Source organism: Halyomorpha halys, unplaced genomic scaffold (assembly GCF_000696795.3).
Source record: "Halyomorpha halys isolate HHAL.00 unplaced genomic scaffold, Hhal_1.1 Scaffold155.1, whole genome shotgun sequence".
Taxonomy (NCBI): domain Eukaryota; kingdom Metazoa; phylum Arthropoda; class Insecta; order Hemiptera; family Pentatomidae; genus Halyomorpha; species Halyomorpha halys.
Window position 1 is genome coordinate 2,019,014 of NW_027115270.1, and position 9,368 is coordinate 2,028,381.

The following is a 9,368-nucleotide window of genomic DNA, read 5'->3' on the forward strand; positions in this document are numbered from 1 at the left end:
TAAAACGTTTACCTGATGATGTATGAAGTAGACTCTCTTCTTTTTTTTTTTAGTAGTATTAAAAATATCTTTTAGGAAAAAAAACTATGAATTGCCTGTAATGGAGTAATAATATTCCAATAATACAGGAATCCTTAATTTACATTGTGTTAACATACTACTTAATCTGAATGGAAGTAAAAACTTGATTTTTTTTTAATAATACATCATTGTAAAAATCATGCTTCTCTGCTGAATCAAATTTGGTTTTTATTCTAACAATTCTCGTAAAAAAAAATTTAAAAATACAATAAGTGATATTTATAAATAATATACCCTTAAATATAACTAATCCTGAAATTTAAACACTTCAAACCCACATTTTTTTTCATCGATTGTACAATAAATTATGTCACAGTAAAAAAATATTTGAATTAAGTAAAATAACTCAGATTAGATTTCCATATTTGTCGATTTTAGCAAATTCTCTGAAAGAAATTTATTTTAAAACATTCTATTTTAATTCTCCATGTTTAAACCAGATTTTTCTAATATACCAAAACGCATAATACGTATTTTACTAGTTATAGTGTTAAAATTGGTCTATTAACCACAGAATGTGGATCAACATGAGAATTGTGAAATGAACATTAAATTTAATTACAAAGCTAATATATGTCATTCATAATGAAAATTAAATTCATTCAACATTATACCGTTTTATATTAATTACTCCTATTTCTCAAATTATTTAAGTACGTAAATATTATTATATTTTTTCTTTAATATTCTATTTGAAATATTAAATTCATATGATCCGGAATGTAAGTAATTTTTACTTTTTTTCCACAAAATAAAATATATTTAATCATATTTTTCACAGTTTACCGAATACTATAAAAGTTGTATTGTAAACAAAAAATGAAATTTTGTAAAAGAATATTTCAAAATGGTCTTTTATAGTTTCAATAAACTAATTTTCTAGCGCATAATAAGCATACAAAACTTTTTAAATTTCAAATTGTACTTGGCATTTTCATTATTGTTTCATGATCAATATACTTTCTCGATTTTGTCCATTTTGAAATTTGTTCAGAATATTTCTCATATGGTTTCTTTTTTTTAATAATCAATAAATTTGAATTGTTTGCCTAAATTTTTATCGTGTGTCTGTAAATTAAATCCTCCAATGGAAATATTTTGTATTTTTATTATATTGATGTTTCATTTTTTTTTTATTCATTAAGTAGAATTTATTTTTTAAGAATCGTGAACGTTATTGATGTATGTGAATCATTATCAAGAAGCATCTTAAATGTAATTAAACATTTTAAATTTCCTACAATTTCAAATAAACCCTTCCTTATTTCAGTCGATGTTTAAAGTATGAATCTCAAAAATGTGTATATAAATTTTCTTTTTTTATTTGTACGTAAAATCAGATTTTTTCTTGATTTTTTTTTTCAATAGAGTTTTTTTATTTTTTGTAAATTCCTATTCCAGAAAAAAGAAATGTATGCTATTTTTTTCATTCCGAGGTTATTCTTGTTTAGAGGAATTAAAAATTATATTTTTATAGTTTTTTTATTTTATAACATTTTTTTTTTATCGTTTTTTTTTAATACTGAGATACGATCTATCATAATATGAAAGCATTTCTTATGCTAATTAATATTTTTAAAAATATATATAAATTATAAATAAAGTTTGAAATATTAAATAAATATATATATTGTAAGGGTGTTATCCGAAGGACTTACTGCCTGCTCGCCGGTGTGCTGGGGGCTGGCGGAGTGGGAACCCTGGCTGCGATGGACCGCCTATATACCCATCGCCTCTCCCCCCTCCATTCCCCCCCCCTTACCCCCCGTCCACCCCCAACCACCCCTGCCACCCCTTCGTCATCATCAACTATTTCTATTTGTTCGTCTCCATACAGGGACAACGCAGGATTGCCGGCGCACTTTTATTAGCTGTTTCGAGTTGACAAAACAGTCCAAATAGGTCTTTGTAGTCGCTATTGGGTCTCAAAATTAAGGGTTCTTGGTGAGGTCAATGGAAAGACAACTAAACAAGTTTTAAAGGTATTTTATCCAAAACTATCATTACATATGAAGTGACAACAAAATAAATAATTTTGTTTTAAAGTTAGATTTTAGTCTTGACAGGAATACCCCAAGGATTGCCTTTTAACTCTCTCCTCCCCTACTTATTTAATTAGATACTGTGACACCTACGCTGACGTTAAAAATTAACAATTTGCTGTGTTCGGTCAGTGCTTAGATTAGGTAGGTTTGTTTTGTGATTAAAACAATAAAAAAAAATATATATATATGGCCTTGTCTGTCTTTTTGATTTCCCTATAAGATTAAATTAATTATATTAGAAAATATAAATTAGTAACCCATTTATAAAATTATAACTACTTTACTGACTGTCTTCCATATCTCCCAAATGGGGCTGAAGCAGATATAAATATACTTAAATACATACGACCTTAGATTGGAATACAATTGAAATTTGTGGAATACACTACTTTATCTGAGAAATAAACACACATAATTAATTATCACTAATTTAAAAATCTAAGTGCAATTCTATTGTCTTGATTGCAAAATTGGATCAATATAATTCGGCGCGCTTGTTATGCTAAGCCTAAACAATTGTTCGGTCATGCGGGTTTATTCGTACAGGAGTCAATTAATACCTTCTTAGAGGCCAGTTATTAATTTCAATAAATCCATAAAATACAAACAAACCTTTCTATTCACTACGTCAATATTCTTATGAGTAAATTTTACTCACACTAAAATATTGCTAATAACCCTTAGAGATTTAATTACAATTTATTATATACTATGTAATGAGTGAAAGAGAATATATTTTATAGAGAAGATATTTGAGTGAATTTAACTTGAAAAGTTAGATATAGTAAAAATGACTTGTTTCCTGCTTGAAAAAATTAATTTAAAGCAAAATTCACAAGCTTTATAAACATAATCGTTCCATAGCCAATACATTTATGAATAATAATAGCATATCCAGAAATAGAGAGACGTATAATTGACTAAATTATGGTTGTAAATAATTAATTTACTAACATTAGTTGATATAAATATAGATAGAAGAGTTTACTATATATTTTTTCTATTACATATATAATCTTATTATTTAAAAAAAACAACGAATTTTCGGCATTGAACTTTGTCTTTTTACTTACCCGTTAGTCTTTTGTTACTCTGAATACTCATATTAGTATTCTAGAGTTAACACTATTAATGTACCTTATAATGCCAAAAGGCAATCCAAGGTATCCTGAACACCCAGCCATACATATAGCATACCTTCTATATGTATGTACCAAATATTCATTAACATCATTACAGGAGGGTATGAAAAAAAAAAAAACACTATTAATGTAATGCATTATATTATTATTTATTCGGTTACCATATAAAAAATAAAGAGGTTTGAAAAAAAAAACACTATTAATTATTCAACATTGTGGTGAGCCCCATAAACCATTAGATTATTTCCCTGATTTCCAAAATATCCAGTTCCCCCTCTTTAAATGCAAAAAAAGAGTTACCCCCAACCCATTTTCTCATTATACCCTGATATCAACACCAGGCACCCATAGTGCTTAGGAAAAAAAACCTATTAATTTTATCAAAAGTTTAGGTAGTTTTTAAACGTCCTACGTTGTTGTTTTAATCCTCTGTTGTCTTTTTCTGAAAAAGCAACCTTTTTTTTTAACCGTTTTAGGTATATTATATTGAGTCGCTTATTCCCGAAGTTCAACAAGTATCGATTCCTTTTGAAAAACTCCAAATTTACCTCTTTTCCAAAAGTGATTTGAAAACTCGTTTATTTTCAAACCCCGACTTGGAGAGTATTTATTTTGTTCCAGAATGGTCCGTATTTTCAATTTTATTTCATTGCAAACTGTTCGTCAAACCAGAATAATATGGATCCCGTCTTTATCACCATATAGTCATACCTCTATGTGAACGCATATATATCACTATTATTAATATTAATTTTTAAAAATTATTCTGATTAATCCTGCTAAATATTTTAATAAGATAAGTATCGTTTCGATATTTATAGTATTTTTTTTTAAATTTATTAATTGACATTACTGTACATAATGATACATCTAGTAAATTTGATGTAAGATCATAATAGTATGATACAGAGATGTAGAAAAACTACCCATCGGTACCAATTAAAAAATATTTTTAGAAGGTCTCTAGGCCATCTTCTTTTCAGACGTCTTAGAGGATCGTCAGGAATGGAAGAGGGAGCAAGGTTAGAAACTAGTGGATTTGAGTGATTAGAGAGTTTATAATGGAAGGATTGACATCTGGTCCGGACTAGATCAAATACATATGGAACATTAAGGTCTTTATGGATGATTTTATTTGTGACAAAGTAAGGAGCATTGAGGATTTTGGATTGTAAGGATTGGATACGAGAGGAATTCGAAGATTAGTGGAGCCCCATAGCTCAACTCCGTATGTCCAGATAGACCATGTTATTATGTTTGAGGATACCAGGGTAGTCATTTGTCCAGATGTATTCCAAGGTAGCGGATCTGTTCGACCGGGGTAAGAGCAACATTATTAAATGATGCTTCAGGGCAGGCGGTAGGTTTACGACGAAGGGTAAAGGTGATTTGATGGGATTTATTATGATTTATTTTAATTCTCCGATTTTGACACCATTCTTGGAGGGTTTTGATATGGAATTGCATACTTTGGGATGCAATAGAAGGGTTATTATTAACTGCGAAACACATGTGTCGTCGGCATACGTGGTGGAGATAGTGTTACGATTGGTTGGATTGTCAGTTATAGCAAATTTTAATATTTTATTTAATTATAATTATTTTCAAAGATATTACTAACTCTTTTTTTGATGTATCAAGGAAACCCATAAATGAATAGGCTTCAGGCATATCTAGATAGCTTTCCGAACAATTTTTAGGCTTGTCTTTGACACATGAATGTTAAGCTACATACTTATTGCTGATCTAATCACACCAACTACTATAAAAAAATTATAAAAATACAATTTACAACTCGGATATTAATGTTATTATGAGATATGAAATTATCAGATAATTTACTTTACACTTAATTACTTTTTGCGATACGTGTTATTTATTGATTCTTAGATATGCTTTATTCCGTATGTCATCCAGTTTGTACCGAGATGAAGTATTGATATCCTTTACAAAGCTCCTAAACATGTTAATATCTTATCTATATTCAATGTTATCACATACTTATGACGACTTTGACAAGGAACCATGTAGGAGACGAATTCCGTTCCTTTAGCTAGTGTTTCAAACTGAAGCTGAGAAGAAAATCAAATAAAAAAGATTTGGTTCAATAATTCATTTTACTAATGACACATCTTAGCAAACTAACTATAAAATGCTAATTAATGCACTACTTTTGATTTCGAATAATTAATATAATTTAATAAGAGTTTTGTTTAACAAAACGAAACAATCAATAATTAGTATAGTGAATTGAATTAAATTAAAATAGAAGCAGAATCTAATCCGTCAATACTTTTATTTTTCAACTGTGAGGTAATATCTTATGGCTGAAACTATAATTAGTAAACTTTGATATCCTAATTTTATAATCTATATAATAATTAACTTTATAAAATATATTCTCCTATCAAACTAAATTTAAAAAAATGGTTTAGTTCTTTTGTAAATTAATTTTTTGAAGAATTTGGGGAAATTGATTCTTTTAACAGAATTATTCTTTGTAGTGAATTTATTGTTAAGTTATTTTTTTTTTGCTCAATTTTTCTAATAAATTTTTAGTTGAAAAAAATGACAATTCCCAAACTTCGTGATTTTTCGAACAAAAAAACTTTTCTCGTTTAAAGAAAACAAAAAATATACTGCTATTTAAGGTAATAGTATCCTGATATACTATAAATCTCAATTACCAGACTAATTATAATAAAAACAATAAAAACCATTTAGACAATTACAGACCTATATCATTCCTATCATCGTTAAATAAAATTATTAAAAAATACATAAATAATCATTTTAACTTTTTGCTGAAAAAAATAATTAATAGAAATTAGTATGGTTTTCAAAAAGGTAAAGATACTGAGCTGCTATTACTAGATTTTAATTAGCAATAAACTCCAGTTTAAGTGCTATATAATTTGTAAATATGCCGATTTATTAAAAGCGTTTGATACAATTATACATGAAAACCTTCTCATAACTAAGGACAACTTAAGATTTTCTGATTCAGCCTTGAGAGTTCTTAAATGCTTATTTTAGAACAGGGTTTAACAACAGTTTTTTTTTTTTAAAGCAAAAATAGGAAATAGACGTAGAGGTTCAACTGATATAAAAACTGGTGTACAGCAAGGTTGTGTTTTAGGTACCGTTTGTATCAATATCTACACTAACATTCAAAATGTGATTGAAAGTGACAATGAATACTTCTCTTTTTTAACATTTACGATAAAAACTAAACAATTAGCTCTGGAAAAATTCCAAAATTACTATATTAATTTTCTAAAATGGTCTCATAATTTATCTCATTTAATTTTAATCGATATTAAGATATGGAAACGAATGATTATGACACTATATCCAGCTCTGATAATAATAACCTGAACGTACTATGATTTCTAAAAAAAAGTTGTCAATCTCGTACACACAACTATCTTCTTCCAAGTTATATTTTGATTCCAGTTTGTAACTAGACATTTTAAAGGTGTTCCTGAGAGCTATACCTAAGACAACTTGTATTTGACTCACGTATTTCAAGAAACGACATTGAATTTTGAATAGCAAATTAATGTGGCGCTATCGGAAGGAACTGAGTGCTTTCAACCAGAAGGAAACGGTTTCCTAACCAAAGGTTTTGAGGAAAGTTTCGTTAGATATGAAACTGATGGGCTGTTAAACTGAAAGAGTTTTAATAATTTGGATTTTTTTAATCAATTTCGCTTACATCTGCTACATAAATGAATAAATGAAGTAAATTTTATTACTTTTTAAAATTTCAAATGATAAAAAAAAATTCAGGGAAACCCATCAGCTCAAGTGACTTTAATAAATATGCATAACCTTGATTTTGTTTTAAAATGAAAGCAGGATAAATTATAAAAGGTTACCACCATTTAAAAATCATTGCTCTGTTTACATAATTGTATAATACATCATAGTTCTCTCAATGAGATAAAAATAAAATTCTAGCTTCACTCTCTGACAATCTGTTCTTACCAAACCTTTATCTCCTTAGTTTCTCATAGGATACGACGAACTACCAGGAAGTGGAAAACACATCACAATATGTGATTGTCGATTATCGTTCAACGTTATCTAAAGTAAAAAGTGAATATCTATTTATTTTATTTGACACAATATAGACTATCTTATCTAACTCTAACATTAACACAACAATAATATAACAAATTTATAAATATTAATAAAATTATAAAAATAAAACAATTATAATGATATATAAAAAAAATAGAAGCTTTTGGATGGTATTCTAATGTTAAACTAGAGATACATACATTTTAACATATAATTAATTATATTGTGATTTGTCTTTGTCAATATATCTTAATATAAAATTAAATAATGATTTAAAATAATTTATTTTTGACCTAAAAAGTATAGATAAACTATAAAAACGATTTTAATATTTATTTTACTTAATTATAGAAACATTTGACAAATAAATGGATTTTTTTTTAAAGTCCCCGCACATACCTAATGATTTTTTTTTAAAGTAATCCATAATATTTTGGTCATCGATGACCTCTTTAAATTTTAGGAACATAGTTTGTAACAGGCGGGAGACTTCCTACTATTCAGAGATCAGTTAAACCATCTTTTTAGAATAAAAATTACCTGTTTACAGTTACATAATATTTCAAAGAGGAAATTTTATCATTAACATACACAATTTTGATCCAAATTACTCTCAACTTTTATTTTCAAAAGTTACAGTATTAATTATATTGTAGTTAATTAAACACCTCTGGCCATTTTCAAGGAGACAACCTATACATTTTTTTAATATTAATTACATTAATTCCTTAACTACATACTGGTATCTTTGGCTATACCTTAAATATTGGTCTCTTGTTTTTTAAAATCCTATCTCATGTCACATGTTTAAAATAAATTAAATATTAAAATAATTGGCCATTGAGCAAATATTAAAATAGTTGGAGAGCTTTTGAAAATAAAAGTTGAGAGTGATTTGGATCAAAATTGTGTATGTTAATAATAAACCACTCTCAAACAATTATTATAATAAATCATTAAGGAAATTTTATTTTAATGACTGTTGTAATAAAATAAAAGTTAAAAAAAAATTAAAGTACAGCGAAATACATCAATTTCCAACTAATTTTATATCTTATATCTTGAAAGCAATTATTTCTAAACTCCTAGTTGTTATGACGTATGCAATGTTCCGTAGAATAAGAAAGGAGTTTACAATACAAAGTTTACAAATAAGAAAGGACAAAAATAATTACTAAAATATTTCTGTTGTGATATTAACTATCACGATAGTCATTAAAATATTTTCTCCATACCAATTCAATGTCATAGTTGTTAATATTGTAAAAAAAATGTATCACTATTACTTTTATAAAGAGTGATTTATTTTTATTTGACCTGACACTATCAGGTCAAGTCTGTCCATAAATATCCCAAAACATTTTTACATAACTTTATTTTTTGATATTAGTAGTACAGAAAATATTTATTTGCGTAAAATAGTAGTGAAAAAGTATTTTAGGATATTGAAGGAAAAATAAAAAAACACAAACCTGACTTAATGGTATCAGAAAAGAAACTGAGAAAGGAAACATTTATAAAAATATTAACACAGCCTTCAATATTTTAATGACACGATGATATATTATGAAATTAATTTGAAAATACCCCAAAAAAGTTTGTAAAACGTTACTTGAATAACAATATATTATAAATTTTGTAAAAGTTTTTTATTAATAAATTACATATGGAATTAAAGGTGGTCCTCTCTTCTATTAATCTATTTTGATTTTTTTTTTAAATACTGTTTCTTGACCAACGGTTGTACCAGTAGGTGATTTAATCAGAATCACGCTCGACCTCCAGATTTTTACTAAATTAAGAGTTAATTAATTTTTATGAGGTTATTCACTCCCACTAACATTGATTAAAAATATAAATAAACTAAACTATCATAAATTTAAATCAATCAGAACTGAATTATGTTCACCTTCAAGTTTAGTTATGTGAGTCGCCAAAGCAAAGCTTCCAAGAAAATATAAAATGTATTTATTACTAGGAACTAATTTTCAACATTCCAAAGTTTAGATGATTG

At 27.0% G+C, this 9,368-nt stretch overlaps 1 protein-coding gene and 1 long non-coding RNA gene across 2 annotated transcripts in view; one reads left to right on the forward strand and one right to left on the reverse strand.

Annotated features, from left to right (window-relative positions):
• The window catches only part of Dh31 (diuretic hormone class 2), a 322,542-nt gene extending 320,749 nt beyond the window's left edge, over positions 1-1,793 (reverse strand). The window contains exon 1 of the mRNA XM_014417396.2: positions 1,740-1,793. The gene's annotated coding sequence lies outside the window, so the exon portion shown is untranslated. The remainder of the gene's footprint in view (positions 1-1,739) is intronic.
• The window catches only part of LOC136796999 (uncharacterized), a 531,363-nt gene that overhangs the window by 477,633 nt on the left and 44,362 nt on the right, over positions 1-9,368 (forward strand). The window lies entirely within an intron of this gene.